A 23,557-nucleotide genomic window follows, 5' to 3' on the forward strand; every position below is an offset into this window, starting at 1 on the left:
AAAACTGGTTTTTGCGTTTCGATGGCTGATGGCAGCATGAGAGTGTGGAAATGACAGGGGCAGTGTTTTGCAGATGATTGTGTCCTGGAAAGAATTTTGTGTGGAGGTCCAAGCATAATGGTGTGGGGTGGTATTGTTCTCATTAACAAACTAGGCCCTATGACGCTGCAAAATATTGGTCCTGGTAGAGGAAATGGTGTAACATCTGCCCCCTACATTGATCAAGCCCTTCGTTGTGCCACATTTTGGTCATCATGGAAACCATGTCTTCCCACAAGACAACCCATGTGCCCACAGTGCCAAAGCAACTAGAGACTTTTCCTGTCAACACGGCATACACACTCTTCAATGGCCTATCCTCAGTCCAGACTTAAACCCAATAGAACACCTGTGGGATGAGATTAAGAAGAGGCTCCAAAGACTGACCAACACTGACAACTACAGATGAGCTTTCTCAGGTGTATCACCAAGTCTAGGTGCAAGTTACTAAGGTCTTCATAAACCGTCTCATACACTCCTTGTACAGACGATCAACGCTGTTGTCAATGCTCAAGGAGGCCATACACATTATTGACTTTTGAATCGCACTGTCACACCACCTGTCTTCAATGCCTGAAATTTGTTTTAAAGTATTGATGATCTAACATGTCAATTTTGAACTCTTTCTGACAATAATTACGTTATTAACATGTGTTTGTACTAAACTGATTACCAATTTCAAAAAGGCAAAAAGGGAGTGACCTTTTTACCGCACTATCTTCCTGCAGAAGAAAACCATTATCTGTCATGACATTATGTTCTAGAATCACCGCAACCCTAGCTGCATTCACAATTAGGTTTAACGTGTCCAAGACTTGATGACCTGATCAACCTTTTATTGTTAAATTTCATCAGCTGAAAAGCTTGTAAATAAGCCATTCAATTCACCACATATTGCAAGTGTGAAGTCCATTTCTGGTCTGGAAGACATGAATGTTGGAATGTTGCTAAAAGCAGTGTAAAATGATACTCACTTCATATCATGATGTGTATATGGTTTGCCTATAAAGAATGTCATAAACATTTGACTATTGCAGATGTCATTAATGTACACACCAAAGAAATCAATGCAGTTGTGCCCAGTTTAGACGTTCACGTCGGTGACGTTGTGTAAGAACTGGACCATGAGCAGGACGTCTACAAAACAGATGGGTGGCTTCAAGGCGTCGCCGAACTGTACGGTCGCTGATCGCTCTTTGATGGATGCCGATGGTGACTAGAGCTGTGTCTGTTGCCCTACAGAAGCGATCGGTCTTGACGTTGTGTGGTTACCCAGGGACGACCACTACGAGGACAGTCATCTGTTCTGTTAGTGGCGTTGAATTGCTCTGAGACGTTCAATCGTTCTAACAGAACAGTTGAAATCAATGGCGATGACAGAAGCATGTTGTAAAGCATGAAGATGTCCAATGGCCTGTTGATGTTGATCTCTTGTTAACCGTGGCATAGCTATTGTAGTCGGGAAACGACTGATGTGCGAGCAGTCAGGTTGGCAATTTATACCCTGGATGCCCATGAGATGCACGTGCATTGTGCTTTCAATGTTGTGTTTGGGTGAAGTGATCCTTGTCCAAAAACAGAGAAAAGTAATCAAATTTTCAAGGAAAATGTTTTCGGACAAAACTTTTTCTTTTTCACTTTAAATAATGTTTCATAAATGTTGGTTGATATTATCAAGTGAAAAACAGTTGACTTATCTATGTCATTGATATAAATTTCATGAACTGAAAACAACATTTCTTTTGAGTTCAGTATATTTCTTGTTAATCAAATTGTAATTATGTAAGTGTTATTTTACGCTTAACACTTTAAAAGAGTTTATTCATGCCAGCACCGTCTGCCAATTTGAAAGTACTGAACACTGCTGGGCAAGTAGTATAAACAAAGGTGGTATGGGACCACCCCCATATAACCCATGAAATAAAAAAATATTCTTCAGATTAAGATGGAAAGACGGTTGGGGTTCTGGCTCACCCCATATGTTCTTCTCCCCTTTAAAAAACAGTCTTCTTAGTGAGATGAAGACTGTGGGGTATTTATACAAGACAGGGAACTTTTTCATGATTTATTAATTCATCTAAAGTATCTTTATATTTATCTTTACCCTTTTCTACAATTGCAGTTTGTAATTTAACACCAAGTGAAGTAACAATACTACCAATACATAAAGAACTAACATCAACCACCCTTGAATATTTCGACCCTCTAACAAGAAGTTCCCCTCTTATTATTATTGGTTTACTTTTATCGTATAATTTCACCCAATCAACAAATTGAGAAGAATCAGTTAATTCATGTATTTTTATTTGGAGAATAGGATTATCTAAAGGGGTACCATTGTTCACAGTTATTTGTATTTGTGTGAAAAATGGGATATCATAAACTTCGATTCCATTCTGTGGCGTAGATGTTTCTGTAATTTCTTTTTTAACTGCCTGAGAAAGATATGAAATAGCTTTAAATAATGACTCTCGGGGGCTTTCATCTGAATCTGGAATTGCATATGTTTTTGTTATTGAAAGAGTTAACCCATAAGGTCTGTCTGCTTTCGGCATGATTCTGTTTGCATGAATTTCATCTGTGAATCAAGTAGTTTCTTTTAAAAATAAATTTTTACATATAACTTGTTTCATGTTTTGTAATTGCTTTATCGAACGTTATCAAAGCAGGGAAAGTTTTATTTTAGATAGCTTTTTCACAAGCGGTAATAAAATCGTTTACGTGTGTTGTCATGGTATACTAATTAAAATATAAATGTTTAAATGGCGGGACACGAACTCACAATGCACAGCTGCTGAGCTGTCCTTACTAACCGTACATGATAAACCCCACTTCAACCGATTGAGCTTCTCTGGACTGAGAGCAATAATCTCGGTTTAACGGGTCTATCCTGATATCGCATGCTAGCTCTATGACAATGGCGGTATATCTTTTCCTTGATGTACATTTAGACAATTGTTTCACATATAGTATTAACTTTGTAACATGATTACAGTGCATGAGTTGAAAAAGCAAGCATGTGAATGTGGAATGCGAGGATATTCTTGTATGAGGAAACAGGAGTTACTAGATTTATTAGGTTTAAAGTATCAAAAAACACCTACTGTGAAAGAGCTTATAAAGGAAGCTTGTGAATACGGAATGCAAGGTTATTCTCGTATGAGGAAATATGAGCTCATCGAATTACTGAAGGAAAAAAAACCTATAGAATAACAATTCATGCCTACTGAGTGTGCTGTAGGAAAATATTTGAGAAGTTGGAAGATGGAAGTTCAAAGAAATATAGACGTTGGAGATATCAACTAATTGGTACTTCATAAAGTGAACGAAGAACTGAAAGATTTAAGAGGTATTAAATTTCAACTTGCGCTAAACATGGCTCTACAGAAACGACAGGCGAATGGAGCAACTGAACACACCAATGTTTACTTCAGAGGTAATCAGGAAGTTACAACACAACCAGATACTATCAACTCTTCTACAGACAGATCAGTTGAAAAAATTTGAGAAAAACTGGAACGTTACACTAATATGGGGTCTGGTTGGGTTGTTGACAAGATTAACATGGTCTACCTGGATATAGCAAACTATGTACTGTTGAGAGGTGGAATGTACTTATCCCTGCCTGAGTATTTTAAGAAAAAAACAAGCCATGGTTAATGTTAAAAACCGAGGAAACAATTGTATGAGGAGAGCGATAAGATCCGCTAAATTTCCAGCTGAAAAACATTCTGACAGACTTTCTAGCCATCCAGAAGATGATGGGATCAATTGGGAAGGTATGAATAAACCAACCTCCATCTCTCAGATTCCAAAAATAGAAAAACAGAATCAAGACTTCGCCATAAACGTATTCCGGCATGAGGGTAAAAACGTAATAGTGCATAGGATAAGCCCTTTATTGTATAAGGATGACTGAAAAATGATCATTATATTTATGGTACAACAAGGTGAGAAATATCACTACACTTGGATAAAGTATTTTAGCTGACTGTGGTACAATCAGTCAAGACACAGGGGAAAGAAACACTTTTGTGAAAGGTGCCTTCACAGGTTTTCTAGGCCAGATCTGCTTGATTCATACAGGGATTATTGCCTAGTTGTAGGGGAGACAGCTGTACGAATAGATATGCCAAGAGAAAACAACAGTATCTTGAAATTTATCAACCACAAAAATCAAATGAAGTTATCGTTAAACCAACTGATACAGTAGCTCAATCCACTGATCAAAGTTTCACACTAAAGTACAAGAGCATGAAGTGTGTGGGTTCGGGAATGTGGTCGTTCGTTGTTTTCGATGGTCAAACTAACCCTCCCATTATTTATAGACGCCCAGATGTGGCTGAAAACTTTCTGAAGTGTTTACAAAACTAAGAGGAAGCGATCAAGAAAAAATTGTGTAACAAAACACCAATGCGTAAGACCCAGGCAGATAGGAAAACCCACAACAAAAGCATGTATTGTCATGTAAGCTGTAAACTAAAAATTGGTGATTCAGTTAGAGATCACTCTCACATTACTGGTAAATACAGAGGATAATAATAATAAAGGAGCTCGTGAAGGTACGGTGACAGGTGTGAAGTTTTGTACATGGATACTGATTCATTGCTTATGGAGATAGACCTATGAAGGTCCCAGGGTAGAACAGGCCTTCAGCAACCCATGCTTGCCACAAAAGGCGACTATGCTTGTCGTAAGAGATGACTAATGGGATCAAGTGGTCAGGCTCACTGACTTTGTTGACACTTTCCAATTGCGCAGATCGATGCTCATGTTGTTGATGACTGGATTGTCTGGTCCAGACTTTATTATTTACAGACCGCCGCTATATAGCTCACTCACGCTTATGGAGATTCAAACCGAGGATGTGTATGAATCAGGACGTGCGGAATATGTGGGGTTGAGACCTAAGATGTATTCTGTCAAAAATACAGACAACGCTGAAATAAGAAAGGCTAAAGGTGTGAAAAAGAATGTAGTAAAACGACATATCAAGCAGACTCTCTACAAACAGGCCCTATTCGAGAAAAAACGTTCAAACACCAGATGAACACACCTCGTAGTGACTGGCATAAGATATGCGGGTTCACTTTGAATAAGACGTCTCTATCACCAATGGATACAAAATGATGGATAGCCCCGGATGGTGTCAATACCTATGCTTACGGTCTAATTCGGTATTCATATACCTCATCAAGTCACTAGGCCAACCTGCTGTTTCTTCCACACGACATGGTCAGAGGTAAAACCTGCAAGTACGCCTTGACAGCTGTAGATGTAGCCAGCCACTACAAGGAACCCTTGACCGCGAAGGATGCGTCACAAGTAGCCTGCAGGTTTGAACGTATATATAAACACAGTCTGCTGAAATGGCCCTTGGAGCTGCAAGTCAATCCAGGCCAGGAATTCTTGGGCGCCGTGTCACAACTGCTAGCCAAATACAATGTTATGGTAAGGCAGGGTGCAGCTGGGGAACAACGAAGCTAAGCCATAGTTGAGAGATTCAATCACACCATAGCTGAACGGTTGTTTGCACATCAATATTCACAAGATATTTAGAGGATCCCCAACATAGAAACACCCAATGGGTAGTATGACTTCCTCGGGTGGTTGACTTTATGAATCACAAAGTAACTAGACTACTTCTTAAGAGACCTGTAGACGCAATCCATATGAAATCCATTGTATAAGAGGCAGCAGCACCGCTGTCGAAAAGAAAAAAAAGTTCCTGATCGCGCACTTGTTAGATATTTATGTCAACCAGGTGAATACGAGGGAGATACCCGCAATTGATTATGATACCGATGATATAATATTATTATTATGTTTTACAGATTAAAAATTGAAATGCAGCAGAGAGGGTTCGGGTGATCCTTATTATTATTATTATTTGTTTTATTAAATTAACAATGCTTTACCAAGATGAATGCTTTAATGTGATGATCGCTGCCGTCATCAGGGCTAGATACATACCGTATTTGTGATACAATGCATAACATATATACCTCAAGGCATTCTTGATACATGGGTCCTTCTCTAAGTCCTTTCAACAAATAGAGTTGACGTTCCAGTGGGATTGGTAAAAAGTGCGACGCTATGCCGGTGTAAATCTGGCTAATAGTAGAACCCATGACTTTTGACATCTCAGCCCCGAGTTGTGCCTCATATCTAGCGTAAAATTTATTTCCTCATCTGACATTTTCTGAATTTTATCAGCAGTGATGTTATCGCCTAAATATTGTTTTGCCTTACCACCCGCAACTAGTGTTTATCAGTCTGTTTTGCTGCTTGTTGTCCTTTTGTTCCTCTGCAACTAACATCTGTTCCAGTAATTCATCGCACTCCATTTTACAATATAGTAATCTACCTTTCATTTCTAAAATATAATATCCAATACACACTAAACACAGAGAGATAAAAGTTAAGTTACTCACGACTAGAACTTCAAAAAACCTCATTACTAAAAATTACCAAAACATTAGTAAAAATTACTACAATTTACTAAACTATTAGTAACTACCCGGGTTGACTCTGTGTACGTCCGTGTCCGTCATCACCCAAGCTCTTTCCTTGTAAGTCTTGTTCATGTTTATAGTAGTGCACTAGATAAAGATTTTATCAAATACTTCCTTATAATACCACTCAAACAAATCCAGTACGACAATTGTCTTATCACTACAAGTCTGTCTGCATATAATAGAGCACAGTGCGGAGAGTGGGGAAGACTCAGCTGTCCGCAGGGACTTGCAGTCGGTTGGCGAGTGTGGGGGTGTCCCCCACTAAAAGATGGCTTGCACGAATCTCCCATTGCCTATATTAAGTTTCGCGTCCATAATTACATGATAATAAATACAATTTTAATTTACCAGATTGTTGAGCCTTCTTCGTTATTTGAATGATTATACCCTCGTTTCCGTTGTTGATACAATGTCCACTACCCTGTAGAGTGTTATCATATGTCGATCTCATATCCAGCCATAACACGTACGTTATGGTTAAGTGATCACCGATATGAATGGAGGATATTGTCGACTGTTGAGTTCTGTTTCATTATTTCATCCCACTGCTGGTACGCTCTCATTCCATCGCTAAATAACTGATTAGGCACTCCCTCTATCGTCACTTCTACTGTGATTTCTGGGTTGAAAAATTTCTCGCTGTCTCTTGTGAATGGATTGTATTACTCCACAGGTTTCATCGATCTCGCTGGCACATTCATGTTGATATTCCATATGGTGTCACTCTTGTCACACACTATCATTCTGTGACGCAGTATCCTGTCATACAGGATGGTGATTTTTCCAGAGAACTGATTTCAAAAATGTCGGGCAAAATCTGGACTTGTCACCATGTCAAAGTCCAACAATATGTTGTCGATCTCGTAACTACCCTTTTCACCATCCGGTGTACGCACGACTTTGCTGTAATCATTGAACATGAGTTCCTATTCCAACCTGTCCCCCAATGCAGCTTGGTAAAACAGCGCATGTCCAGTTAGCAACTCTAGTGGGATACAAAACCTGTTCCCATACGCTTCTTTGATTACTTGTTCACTAACTGATAGTTTGGTTAATGGATGATTTTGGAGCTACTGCCTCTCTTGATGTTGACTACGATGAAGATACCTCTTTCACTAGTTCGTCATTGAGCAACCAACTTTTGAAAACAACAGTGGACGATTATTACGACGGACTAAAAAGTGATAGAAACTTCACTGAGCCTCAGGGTTGAGAGTATTCAAAGTTTACCATAGATGATTAGGGCAGTTTACGGGTTAAGGATAATCTGGAGGTTGACATCATTAACAGGCGCACCAGAAAACCACTTGCCTTGTCATCTCTAGCCATTCACCATGGTGCTGATTTTATCCGTGAAAAACTAAACATGCAGGATTATTGTGGTGCAAAACCAATAGTGGCCGACCTGCGGACAGCTGAGTGGCAGCCCCACACCCCTTACACCCTAAAGTCATTCAAGATCTGCATGCTACCAGATCTGAACTTGTGGGTGTGGGGGACACCCCCACTGACATTACACAGTGTGCTACAGAAGCGTCTGACAGCATCGAAAAACTCTTGAGTAAGTATTGGGATAAACCACTGTCTGGGTTTAAATTTCCAATGAGAGAACTCTATGGCCTAGACATGGTTTTGAAACACGTATGTGGAGAACGCATGAACAACATTGGTAAACTGAATGAACTCAATGAGCACATCGCTAGTGAAAAAGCCAAACTCAGCAAAACGAAAGACGATGACATGAACCTCTGTATCACAGAACGACTACGCAATTTAGAAGACGAGAGAAGTGCGTGATTAGAATCCGCTTCCTCGAATCAGGAAAAGCTTTGAACCCAGATCAGCTGTATTCGGGAAACATTTGATAGAATACTGAACAAGGATACAACTTTAGCCAACAGGATTTGAATACTGTTCCGTGAGCAAGGCATAACCACTGACAGCATTGGGCTTAATCATATTGACTATTGTATTATCGGTAGGGGGCTCCGTAGGGGGTTCCCCCACACCAACAAGTGGTGGTGATGTTAGAGATTGGACAAAAAAAACATCTGGCTAAACTCGCTGGTAAGGCCACAGAAGCCCTGCCTGGTATCCTAGGAAGTATCGTCTCCTGGTTGCTCAGCACGCTGGGTAAAACTGCCACGTGCCTTGGTCAAAATCTGTGGGCATTTATTGTCGCCATGTCAGGGTTGGTGTGCGTTGCAGCTAGAAGGGTTTTAATCAAATAAGATGCAAGCCGACCACGACACCTTCGACAACCAGTGCTGTTTTACGATCGATGTGCTGCTGATTGGATGTCTGCATAGTGAGGGATACCCCCACAGCCCCATATGTTGGTTTAAGCCTTGGCACTGGTGGTGATTGCACTATACCCGTGGGATATGTTTACATCAGCACTGACACCCAACTTTTGGTCGGCCGTGACGATGATTATTTCATTGTTGTAGCCAGCTATTTTATTGATTCTCAGACGCATGTCGCTCGGTCCCATGTACAATCCCACACTGAACATGTAGTCGACTTTTGATCTGGCATATTGTAATGTGTCCTGGTATCGTATTTTAGCACTAGGTAGATCTACCGATGCAATGGCATACTCAATGTTAGCCACAAACTGTTTCTTCGCGTCATAAGCGGTTCCATGGCCTATGATACTGGAGCATGTCTGCGATTGTGCACCCAGAATAGCCCACACGTACATTCTAATCGAATCATTCAAACAGATAATACCAGCGTGGGTGAATCCTTTCGATGTATCCAGCATAAATTTTTTCCAATCATCACTTGGGCCTTGTTTAAACCTCCAAACGCGATAATCCTTGCTGTCGTCAAAAGCCAAGTACCAGTTGTTCCGCTCGTTTGTTTTAAAGTAGTGATACGACTTGTAACTCCATTTTTTAACCACATCATACCTGGCTTCCGCCAGAGACTGACTGAAGTTGGAGCTATTAATGTTGTCTTTATTGGGGTAATGTACTTCGGGTTTATACATATCATTATTATATATAATTTATATTATAATACATACATTATTCTTCCGGATATAACGAATGGTGAGACCATTCGACTTGTTCATACCATTGATAACACGTCTGGCCAACTCGAAATAGCACTATATGATATAAACTACCACCCACGATGGACAAACATTAATAAAAATAAATATAATAATAAGATGTTCGTTCGTCAATGGAGCCAGACACCTAATAATAGATGGATACTACAGCGTGTTCTCTCAACGATGAAGTTTTCAAACCCTTAGGAGCTGAACTTAAAATAAATGACTCAAACGGAACAGTGGTGTTCGATAACATGAATGGTAAAAACACCGTTGGAGAAGATATTAGGGCTGACAATAAGCGATATAAACCCACAGTCTGTCGTCACTGGTATAAAAGTACCACAGCTGATTCCATACCATGAGTTATGCATTCATCTCGACCAGCTTAGCACAACGGATAATGTACAAAATGAATGTACTTCCACGTTGTTGAGGACTGTCCTGGTTAAAACAGAAAAATACAATGAGGGTCACACCGAGTCATTTTCATCGTGTCTGTATAAAAAATTAACAAATTTCTGAATTAAAAATATCAAGTTTAGATACAAAAAATAAAACTATAAATATAGGATACCTGATACCACTACATATACAAAATGGCTGGTAATCAAGGGCCAGGAATGCGAATAAAAAGATGCGTTAATACAAGTTTATCAGACGTAGGTGATACCAGTGGGTTTGATGACTCATGAATAGATGGTAAAATATACGCTTTTAAGCTTATGAACAGCATTCACAGACGTATTGAAGTTCCCTTAGTCGGTGGAGGTGGTGGTAATACTTTAAGCCTAGATACATTAGGAGTTCTCAGCAACACATGATATGATATAGTTCGCAATGATGCGGAGAATATACCCATTGTTCAGTGATAAATTGCTCGATTTAGAAGACTTTGACAGAACAACAAACGCTGAACAAAACAAACAATACTATCTAATACTCACTGACGACAACAGGTGGATGCTGTTACCATCTCAAATCGACTGGTTTCTCAACATAACACTAAGTTTCCCATACGTTTTCATGGAAAACAAAGACTACTATCTAAACAAAGTCGTAAAAAACGGAACCATGCTCATGGCTTACGTCACAGAGACACAGTGTAACCATCACACCAGTCTCGAGTATGGCAGCCCATTGGTTAAACCCAGGGAGAACGCGGTACTGCAGTTGGTTTCTGAATTCGATGGTGTGACTATCATCCTGAGAATTCCACGCTGGTCATCCAAGTCTTCCTAGGTGAACCATCGCAGAGCGATATTGAGATCATGAAAGGAATTAAACTCTGGTGGGTTAAAAAACACTAGGGTCACGTATGCTCAATTTACGTGCGGGTTGGAGGTGATTCACACACCAGTCTGCAAGGTGTCTAGTGAAAGGCAATATACCTGTAACCAAGATTTTTCTAAACGATAACATAAATATTATAGGTTTGAAGTTCACGCCTGAGGCGTTATCAGAAAAACAATTGGAAATGATTTTCTAACAGTTATATAAACAATGGTAAGACATAAAGAGATTCAATTTACTTAGTGAAGAAGCCATCCCATGCCTCTTATACTTTAAAGATAACGTATACAAACGAATGTCACTAGTAGATTTTACAGAGCTTGAATGGTTAATTAAAATAACACTACCCAACCCTTACATCTTTTTTAACCAAAATGATTTTGTTTCCAAAATTACTAACAACGGCATCCTTCTCACATCCTTTAATCCCTTGAAATATACTTCTATACAAGTATTACGAATACCAGGTCACACCGGCAACATGTTAGCTCCAGTCAACTTGAATGCTATGAGCCATCAAAAAGTCCTGATGGGGTTCGTATTATAGATGAAAACACACCTATTAATATCTCACCCATTTACCTGTACTATAATGTAAACCTTTTAGACTTTAAATATATCAATCAAAAATTAAATGGCACATAATAAAAGATAATTTATAAACCATATTACAGACAAATAGAATGGGGCTGTACCCAGCTCTAAATGAAGAAGGAAATATAAAGGGAAGTGTAGATGGATTTCGACTTAAACAGATATGTGAAATAAAACATCGACTAGAACAAGAGCGTGATATATTCGGGCATCACTACATAAAAAATACAATAGAGCCGCACCTGTGGTGTTAGGACTTGAAATAACGGCTATAGTGTCAGGAACAGCTGGATCAGTGTTTAAATTTACATCCCGCAAATTGAATTGCAAAGCAAAGAAACACGATGAAATTAGAAGTCTTGCTGAGGCAAAGTTAAACACGATAGAAGATCATGTTTCCACTGCTCTCAAAGACAATAAAATCTCAGAAGGGGAGTTTCGTTTGATTCTAGGCGAACTAGAAAAATACAACAAAATGAAGGAGGAGATTAGATCAAAGGTTCATAAAAAATCTTCTTCTATAAGCAAGGACGAGAAAAAAACCCAATATAAAACAAGGGATACAGCAAGCCCAACAGGCATTTATTATGAAAACCAATGGCATAATAGAAGATACACATTAAACTGCTTCGCTGATATCAATGTCAATTGCTCAATCCCATGTAGAGTTATGGCAGATTTCCTAACCTCCTATATTTGAAGAGAAAACTGGCGGCCATATTTAAAGATGGCCACCAAAATGGCATTTGGCAAAGTGATCTGAAGGTCCATTAACCATTTCTGGAAACCTCAGATATCAAGCAAACCAAATATCATAACCAAATCTGTTCAGCAAATTGGTAATGAGACCTCCAATTTTGACATCTGGCACATGGTCTATTATGTGAGATTTTATGATAAGAGTAAACCAGCCATTGTAAAGAATTGAATAGTTGGATATCACCCATTAATGGAAAATAATAAAGAGCCAGATCAGAATAACATTCATAGACTTCTGAGCAAAGGAACAAAATATTCGGGTGTAGTCGATGTGAGTTCTTTGTTTATGGGAATGATGTTTAATTCAATCGGGGTGAAGTTACAAACCGCTATTGTAGAACAAAGTGAGGAGAAAGAAATTCTAGACCAATTACTCATAGATGTGGGGGAAACATCAAGGAAGTAATATGCATTGTGTCTCAAAGTGCATCAAGGAAGTGATATACCGCTGTTGCCATAGAGCTATCACATGACCACAGTGTTAATAACACAGGATAGACCCGTTAAACTGAGATTACTGCTCTCGGTCCAGAGTAGCTCAATCGGTTGAAGTGCGGGCTTATCATGTACGGTTGCACAGCTGTGCATTGTGAGTTCGTATCACGATCATGTCAGTTGGGTCTCTGAAAAGGGCCTTTCTGAGCGGGGCACTGATGCAGTCCTCCTTGGGAGAAATGCACAAACCTATCTTTCTAAGATCCCTTGGAGGACTGTGGCTATGAACTGACCCTCTTTTACTCTTTTTTTAATCTTTTAATCTTTCAGTGGGTTGTTTCCTCGTGGATTTTCCCTGTGGAGCTTTGCCCCACATCCCATATAAGCCATCGAAGTTAGGATTTTCTTAGGCCCCAAAGTCTCCTTATGTGAACAAGGTCACCTTATGTGAAAGCAGATGGGCAGTGCCTGTTCTTTCGGAGTTTGTGAAAGAGGGGTCTAGATTCATGTTATTAGCGAATATATGGCTTATATTGGTGTGGTCCAAACCCACCATTCCCTCTACTGCTGCAGGAACCTTGCCGAAAAAGGTAAACGTAAACAAGTCAAGAATTTTTACAGAAAAAATAAATTCTATAGTATATGTTTACATGATTTACACATTTCTACAGAGTATGAAAACTAAATGACAAATGAATGAGGTTCAGATTGTGTCATTGCTCCATATAAGTCGAACTCAAGAGGTGTAGCCATTCTTCTAAACAATAACTTTGAATATAAAATACACAATATAGCTGAAGACGAAAATGGAAAATACATAATTTCAGATGTAACTGTTGATGGCATAAGATTAACCCTTACATCTATACAGACCTAACTCTGATGGTCCTTCCTTTTATAAATCTTTATTTGACAAGATTGTAAACATGGGAAACGATTCAATTGTAGTATGCAGAGATTGGAATCTTGTCCTGGACCCCTCCATAGAACTTGTAAACTATTAACACATCAATAACCCACAGGCTCGTAAGATTGTCTCGGACAAAATTGAAAACTTAAACTTAATAGATGCTTGGAGAGTATAAAATTCCAAAATAAAAAAGTATACATGGTGGAAAAAGAATCCTCGCCAACAAGCCAGATTAGATTTCTTCATAGTATCTGAAGACCTCCGTAACATAAATTGTAATATATCTATTATGCCTGGTCATAAAAGTGACCATTCTGCCATAACTCAATCTTTATACAAAAAAGGAAGGAAAAGGGTCACAGTTATTGGAAGTTTAACACATCATTATTGAGACGAGAGGAGTATATAATACTAGTAACTAACTTACTCAATGAAACCAAACGTGAATAGGGTCGAGTACCCTATGTACTCAAATGATGAATTAAACAACACTAAAGATGAACACTTACGTTTAACTATAACTGACACTCTATTTCTGGAGACATTTTTAATGAAAGTTAGAGGAAAATCCATTTCGTATTCTTCATATCTTAACAAAAGTAGAACTACAAAACAGAAAGAACTAGAGGAGAACATATGGCGAATATAAGACGAAATAAGAAGCAACTTCCAAAACGTTAATGAAACGCTCTTTACTGATTTATGTAAAAGTAAAATGAATTGGAAAAACTAAAAGAAGAAGAAATGAAAGGAATTCAAATTAGAAATAGAATCAAGTGGTGTGAAGAAGGGGCTAAACCAACAAATTATTTTTGTCATTTAGAAAATAGGAACTATACAAAGAAACTTATTAACTCTCTCATTATTGATAATGGTGAAGAAATAGCAGACGAATGAGAACTAATCGTGGAACAAAAACGATTTTATGAAAATCTGTATACATCAAGTTGTGATATAGATGATGATATTAAAGCTGTATTTGAAACTATCACCACTCCATCTCTTAACAAAGAGCAGTCAAACGAGTTAGAGTGTGGCATTAGTCTCCAAGAACTTTCGCATGCTGTCAGATCAATGAAAAATAACAAAAGTCCAGGTTTAGATGGTTTCCCTATCGAAATTCTTTAAACTTTAAACTTTTCTAGAAAAATCTCAAAATTTGGATTCACCGATATATAACAGACACTTTCAACAAGAATTCTATGACTATGACAATGAATAGAGATGTAATTACATGTACAGTCAGGCCGTGTTAGTCCGAACCCCGACAATCAGATTCCCGCGATATCCGAACAATAGCTAGGTGTAACCAATCTTGTTTACTATGTAAACTCATTACCTGTTGATTCAGTAATCCGGTGCTTCACTCTCTGTATCCGAACGTTAATCAGCGGTAACAGATTGGCTAATTACACATACTTTTGCTTCATTAATCCGGCGGTACATCAAAAAGGTTCGGTTAATCCCTTCACACCATAAGCCCCATTCAGTGGTAATTGTTAAGCGACACTTGCGAGTTGAAGATATCGTTAGTTTGTGATTTTGATCAATTAGTAGGTTAATTGGGTTAATTGGAGTCACTTTGGGTTAATTGGAGTAATACCTGTCTTGCTTACTTCCTGTATAAAACACTGATCGTGTCAAAATGAGATCACCTGATGCTTGTCAGTCATAATGGCAAGTCCCGCCCTTAGGTGTAAAAGATGTGAAATTACTGCCGCACGAAAAAAGAGAAAACCCTAAAGCCAATTTTGATCTTGTGTGTAAACATTTGGGTCAAGAATTCGGACATTTTATCGGCAAGAGCACAATTTCGGACATCGGATATGTTTTGTGATTGGCTATGATCATTTGACAGACAGATGCAATCACGTGGTTGACACGTGATCTTACTTCGTGACAATGCTGCCAGTCACAAGTGTGCCAATGTCAAACTGACCAACGTGAAAGTTAATTTCTTGCTACCAAACACCACATCGCACATTCAGTCAGTGGATGCGGGCATCATGAGAACTTTCATTTCCCACTACAAGAAATATCTCGTCATAACATTTCATGCAGTGTGCCGACCGTCCACAGATTGCATTGATTGGTTATTATATGAATACTCAAATTATTATATCTACAAACTGTAATAAAGTTTTTTGAAACTTGTATACGTTAGTATGTTTTTGTATTGCCATGTCAAAGGGAAGTAACCTTACTGTAGTTGTGTTCATAAAAGTTCGTTTCAGTAGTCCGTATGTTTTACTATCCGAAAGTTTTTGATGAAAAACAGAAGTGTCCGGATTAACGCGGCCTGACTGTATCCTAAACCAGGTAAAGACAGAAGGTTTCTGAAGAATTGGCGACCTATATCCCTCTTAAATGCATTGTATAAAGTCAAAAGTATCTGTATAACAAACAGGATCAAAAAAACATTGAATGTTCTCATTGATGAACATCAAAGTGGATTCATTCATGGAAGATGCATTTTGGAAAATATTAGATTTCCCTTTGACATTATGTTTGAAACTAAAAGGCAAAACATAAAAGGTTTACTCATTTTAATTGACTTTGAAAAAGCGTTTGACACCGTGTCAAAAACATCCATTATGATGCTCCTAGATAAGTTCGGGTTTGGACGCAACATTAAAAAATATCGAATGGTTTCTGAGTTATGCTCCGGAAACAAAATGATTACGGACGGACGAGGCGTCGACTATATCTCCCCGCATTACATGCCGAGAGGATAAAAAAGGGTTAACATACTGATTTCTAATGCATCCCTGTGTATGATACAAAATGGTCATTTATCAACAAAAGGGGATCTAGACAGGGGGATACCATCTCTCCATATTTATTCTTATTTATAGCAGAAATACTAGGAGTGGTTGAGTTACGATTTAACGTCACATCGGCCCTATTTCAGTCATATCGTGACGAGAACATTCATCAATGAAAACGACTATTGTGTCCATTATAAAACCTGTCAACGAAGGACAGTAAAACAACTAGGATACCACAATTAGCATTAAAACTAGTGTGGAAAGGTAAAACTGATATCGTTATATGGACAAGAAATACTAGGAATAATGATCAGAGACAACAACAAAATAAAAGGAATTGTGTAAAAAGACATCAAACATATTATTGGTCTATTTGCAGTTGACACTGAATTGGTTATGGACAGATCCGACAGTTCTCTTAATGAAGCTATGAAAACATTCCTCTCTTTTTACAATATGTCAGGTTTGAAAATAAATATAAACAAAACAAAAGCAGTATGGATAGGTTCAATGGCAGGTAGTCAAACAGTTTTATATCACAATTATAAGCTAGATTGGCATAAAGGTAATTTTTGACATATTAGGAATCAAATTAAATGCTTATTTAGAAAATCTATGGGTAATCAATACAAAGAAGAGACTCAAAAATATAAAAAGAATTTTATGTAATTGGAGAAGACGTAATTTAACGTTGATTGGAAAATCAAAAAACTTTAGCTTTATCCACGATGGTCCACATCTTCTCATCTCTACCTAATCCCCCAAAACATTTATTACTAAATTAAAAAGATTATATTTCAAATTTATATGGAATGACAAACCTGACAAAATAAAACAAACTAATTTAGTATGAATGTACGAAGAAGGTGGTCTTAGAATGGTCAAAGTGAAAACCTTTGTCGACTCGTTAAAACTTTCATGCTAAAGAGATACATCTCTAATTCTAATAACTATGATCTTGCTGGTTTCCCTTTTCCCTTTGCAACACCTTCTTCTCCTAGGAGCCAACATTTCTGCACACTATAAAGTCAAAAATCCATTTTGAAAAGACTCTCTTGATGCTTGACATAGATATATTAAAAGATATGCATGTCATAATAACGATACTAATGAAATTCTCATGCAACCACTATGGCTAAATCACCAGAGTAACCAGTCAAGCTTGATCATTCAAAACTGGATTAAATGTGGAGTAGTTTATATCAAGGATATTTGTAATGACCACGGTTTTCTAACTTTTGCAGAACTTAAAGCAAAATCTGGTATTAAGGGTACAGTGCTTGACTTTAATCACGTTCTCCTTGGTATACATAAACCGTGGATACACGTTATACAAAAAAACAAAATACAAAAAAACAAACAGAACAATTTGAATATACTGAAGTTATCCATGTGTTCTCCTTGGAATGATTTGATTAAACCTAGTAAAGGCTCAAGGATATTTTACGATAATTTCATATCTGATAATAACAATCTGAACGTGTGTCTCAAGTGGAATAGGGAACTATGTAAGTTGATGAATTGGAAAAGCATATTTTCAATGTATAGACAATCCACTAAAGACATGAAACTCTTAGATTTTCAACGTAAATTTTTGCACAGTGCCATTTACACTAAGTGAGAGCTACTAAGAATAAAATTGGCAGATAATGACCTATGTACATCATGTGGCTAAGCAAACAAGGATATTTACTATGCATATCTTGAGGGCCCAATCGTCACAATGTTCTGGTCAAAATTTAATAATTCCATGACTCAGTTTCTTGGTAAAACATACGAAACATCTAACCATGATATTCTATTCTGTTGCAGTGGAAACCATTTGCTCAACCACATGATTCTATTAGCAAAACACCACAAATTTGTAATGAATATAAGAGGATACAAACTCAGCTTCACAATCTACAGAACATTATTGACGGACGTTTATGAGGCAGAGAAATTTATTGATAAGAAAAACGTCAACATGAAACACTTTCACAGAAAATGGAATGTCATTGCCACAATAATGTAACTAGAAACGAGCCTCTTATATTTGCTGTATCATCTGCAGGATTATCGCCCTACAAATGTTAGCAACCTTCAGAGACATCAGGCCCTGACACACACCCATGTTTTTCACAAACAAAAACGAAGTGCTGGTCCACTTGCCATCTTTTTATTTTCCGTCTCCACATTCCACATCATACACACAAAATCATGACATCACTCTTTTTTGACGTCACCAACACAACTAATGTGGAGTCATATATAACACATCCACTGTTTAATCCAGATATTTCCAGTACCAAATATATTGTACTGTCTGCCTTTTTACTATGCAATTTGTTACATTCTATACTACCCATATATCCCGTTGAACTGTAACCAAGTAAAGTGAATGAAAAATACTAAAAAAAAACAATAAGAAAAAAACCAACAAAAACTGTGAATCTGGTCCATTTAAGTCACCGACTAGCGTAATAGAACTTGCCTTAAAATATTCATTATATAATAGCAATGTATCAGCGAAAACGCTTCTTTCATACAAGATTATTATGCATGTACATAAGCTATTGACATAGATGTTTTGTACAAATTAGCCTCACACAATGATATGAGTGGGACAATTTGTTTAAGTATGTCTCATGTCTTACATACAAAGAATACATACATATGTTAAAATACATATGTACATACCACCAAAGGGCTACAAGAGAAAGTGCAATAAAATTACGTAAAACGTTACATATACAATATGGTTTCTTTCAACATATATAGTCTGGTTCATAATTATTGAGAATTTTTCTTCTTACTTTGAGCTATCCTAACACCTCAACTGATTCACTGATACTTAAAACTAAGTAATGGTATAAGGGAGGTAACTCATCTTGGCCTACTGAGTATAGTACAATTAGAGTTACCTCCCCTGAATTTGTAGCAGACGTCATTTTCCTCAGCACTGTCAACAATGTCTGCTGAAGATAAGGAAGGTTGATTTTTGAGTTGTGTAATCAAGGAATTGATTGTGTAAATACATTGGCAGAGAGAACAGGAACTCCTCTTTCTACTGTGTATAGAATTAGGAAGAATTTTAAAGAGGGAAAGGATTTTGGGCACCAGAAAGGAGCAGGGAGACCCAGTAAATTGGACTTCTCAGATCGCGTCCGGCTGGGAATTTTAGCGTCTAAAAAGCAAAGGGCAAGCATCTCCAACATCAGGTATGAAATGCTAGAAAGGGGATCAACAGTTGTATCAAAATCTACAGTTAGAAGAAATTTGATTGATCTTGGATGGGAGAAAAAGACTGGAATTCCTTCTCCTCTCATGAAACAAGAACATAAAGACAGGCGTGTTGAGTGGTGTTTGGCACATGAAAACTTTGACTGGGAAAATGTGATTTTTACTGATGAAAGCTCAATATGGGTATATCCCAATAATGTGAAAATATGGACAAAGTCTGCGTCAGCACCGTTGTATCGACGACCTAAATACAGCCCAAAGTTTCATGTATGGAGAGGGATATCCTTATTAGGAACGACCCCGGTGTTTGTGTTTGAGGGAAATCTGACAAGTCAACGCTACACTAACATATTAGATAATTTTCTCCTTCCAAGTGCACATGTGTTTTATGGAAATGACTGGATTTTGCAGCAAGATAATTATCCTAAACACACCGCAAAACATGCCAAGCATTGGTTTCAGGAGAAAAATGTGACTGCATTACCATTTCCTGCATATAGTCCTGACTTAAATCCCCTTGAGAACATTTGGGGGATGATGAAGGAATGTGTGAATCAAAAGGGGTTGACAAAAATTGAAGATATGAAGAGAGAAGTGGTCTGATACTGGGACAGCATAACTCACGAGACACTAACCTCTCTGATAGGAAGTATGCCTACCCGTCTTAGACTGTGCCGTGAAGCTCAAGGAGACTTGATAAAATATTAAATTGTTACCTACACAACATGAAAAGGTCAGTTCACTTTCACAATACATTCAATTTTATCTGATTTGTTCTCGTTTAATAATATGAAATGCTTTAGCTATTCTCAATAATTTTGAACCATACTGTATCTTTACAACACAATTAAGCAATTAAACACTCAGGACTTGCTCATATGATGAGACAATTTCTTGTAATCTCTGAAACCTGCCAGGGATAACTGGCACGAATAGCTCTAATTAGTCTCGACACAGTGAGCCACGCAATAAGCACGGGGGTTCCAGGTGTTGAGCAGTGAAGTGGCTCTCCCGCTTTATGAGTTACCTATGGTGTTGATTGGATGTTGGTCTGGACGGATATGTTGTTTACCTTGACATCTCGCTCATACTCATGAGTGCTATCGTTTGCATAGCAACAGTATGCCAAAGCATCATCATCCATAAACTGTGGACTGGGATATGAACTCACAACTCCCTCTAATTTAAAAATAGAGCTGGCAGCCATCCAGCCAACTTGCTTGCTTGATTGGCTCACTGCTGAACACAGCAGTCAATAAACTATATTATTAGCTCCCCAGCTCAGATATTCAATAGCTCAAAATTGCCCTATTATCAGTGTGATTACTCCACCTATAGGGGGGTCTAGCCTACGTTGAGGACAAAGACCAGTTTTACCTTACATTATTGTGTATTTACCATTCTAATAAAATAGGTGTATGTGTTATGCATGAAGCAATTAAAAGCATCACATCCTGTGAAGGAACAAAATCAACCACCCAATCAACACCTTAGGGTACCCCTGTATTCGTACTCCTTGATAATTGACACAACTTTAACCCTACAAAAAAAACATGGGGGTAACACAATATTTAAAACAAGAGTCATCGGAAGATGACATATCCCCCCGGCCACCACATATTTGAAAGGACAAATCATCTGACAGAAACATCATGTTTTTTTAGACTAAGTTTGAATCGTTTCCACGCAATTCATGAAAAATATAAATGTCATATGTCTATAAACAGCAAAAGGCACCACTTCAAGATCTGTCTCATATATCTGCCAAGATCAGTTGAAAGATATGAAATGCTTTTTCCAGTTGTGCTCCAGAAACGAAGCCCATCCCTCCATTTTGAGACTAAGTCTGAATTGTTTCCATGGAAAATGAGAAAAATAAAAACGCGAAAACTTTGTAAATAGCAAAAGGCACCATTTCGTGGTTTGCCTGAAATATCTGCCAAAGTTGCTGAAAGATATCAAATAGCTTTTGGGTTTTGCTCCAGAAAATATGCCCATTCCTCCATTTTGAGACTAAGTCAGATTGTTTCTATGGAAACCAGGAGAAATGAAAATGCCAAAACTTTATAAATAGCAAAAGGCACCACTTTGTGGTCTGCCTGAAATATCTGCAAAGTGTTGCTGAAAGATACTAAATAGTTTTTGGGTTGTACTCCGGGAACGAGGCCCATTTTGAGATTAAGACAGAGTTGTTTCCATGGAAACCCAGAAAATGATAAATCACAAAAACCTGTAAATAGCAAAAAGCACCACTTTGGGGTCTGCCACACATATCTGCCAAGTTTTACTGACAGATATTAGAAACACAGCAAAAATAACTTGGCTTCCATTGCGGAAACCTGATAGAAAGTTGACTGAAACATAAATATCCAGTGAGTTTCCTTTCTTTTACTCTGAGTTTCTGCAATAACAGAAACTTACAATTACCCACTTTCCAAGGGTTTCTGCATGGTATCCGTTACATATACTCCAACAAGTTCCCGTTAACTTAGAGAATCCATTAGGTTTCCACAGAGTTTCAGTTACAAACTGACTTCCACAGATTCCGCATAGTTTCTGTTGCCAGAAAACTTTCTACAGCATTTCATTTGCTCAGGTTCACAGGAATCATTTGTGTGTCATTGTATTATAACATTCTTGTTACTCTTGGTTGGCAAAGACAATATAAGGAGTTTGTTACAATCATAATGTATACATAAAGAAAAACAAAAGATACAATAAGATTCACAATTTTATTTTCAGACAAATATAGATCAAACATATTACTAATAAAAAGACATAGCACTAAATAACAGATCAACATTTATAACTTATGACAAAAATATTTTGTAAAACATGCTACAGCTAACATTCACTTGCACCCCCTGACAGTCATCCTCACACTGACACAGACAAACACACCCCGGTCAGCCACTGCTTTTGCTAAACATACAATAACACACAGCTTCCAATACAATACAATAATAAAATAAAACGCAATAGAGAACTTAGATTATATTGAAAATAAATAAAAGTGTATTTGAAAATAAATATAGTAAATATAGCTCTATTTGAATATAAATAAAAACTAAGATTGAATAAAGATTGTATTAACTGAAATGAAATTAGAATATCTTTTTAAGATCAAAACTATTAAAATTTTACATTGAGAATAAATCAAATTGAATTGAACATAGATACAATTATGTTCAAATGATCGATTAGATATTTAATAGCCCACTCATCGGCATCCTTGGGCAGATATCCCTCTGTCATTCTGGCTGCATGCCTCATCTTGGTTTTCATGTTGGCCTTAACTCGGGTGGTGCCGTTGAAAATTGTGGCTGAGTCCAAGTGGAGACTTGTGCGTCCTGAGTTTACTGAACTCCCAGATAAAGGGGACTGAGAGAAATAAATTGGCATCTTCTTCTTCACTTACAACTGGTGAAGTCATTTCCAAGTAGAGTTTATAGTTGAAACCTTTCCTTTTGTCGAACTGGCCAATCAATGGTTTGAAAGCTTTTCCTGCACTGTGCAAATTTCTGAAAATGTATACTACACAAAAATCAATCAACAGATAAACCATAATGCAAAGAAGGATTGCAAATTATTAAAAGGAAGTTGTACTAACCTTGAATAGTCACCCCCAACACAAATTATGCAGTTCACACTTGACGACATATCCTATTTTCTTATGGACACACAATCTGTAGCTCTGAAGTGTGTTCAGGTAGTAATGTGTTTATATATCATCATTAACTGACTTTTCTAAGTACTAATTATGATACTAGAAAAATGTAATTTTCTGAATAAAATTGATATTTTATACTTATCCTGACTCATGCTTATTGCTTACAGAATCTGATGGAAACGGCGGTGGCTCAGGTCACGCTGGATTCTGTTGGCTGTCAAAATTACTTCCAATAATTGCCCCCCACCCCCACCCCCCTCCAGCTGGAACTTGTAACGGAGATAATTC

At 37.7% G+C, this 23,557-nt stretch overlaps 1 protein-coding gene across 2 annotated transcripts in view; it reads right to left on the reverse strand.

Moving 5' to 3' along the window:
* The window catches only part of LOC137291111 (palmitoyltransferase ZDHHC21-like), a 312,776-nt gene that overhangs the window by 196,545 nt on the left and 92,674 nt on the right, over positions 1 to 23,557 (reverse strand). The gene's annotated exons all lie outside the window — the stretch shown is intronic.

Source organism: Haliotis asinina, chromosome 7, assembly GCF_037392515.1.
Source record: "Haliotis asinina isolate JCU_RB_2024 chromosome 7, JCU_Hal_asi_v2, whole genome shotgun sequence".
In the NCBI taxonomy this organism is placed as follows: domain Eukaryota; kingdom Metazoa; phylum Mollusca; class Gastropoda; order Lepetellida; family Haliotidae; genus Haliotis; species Haliotis asinina.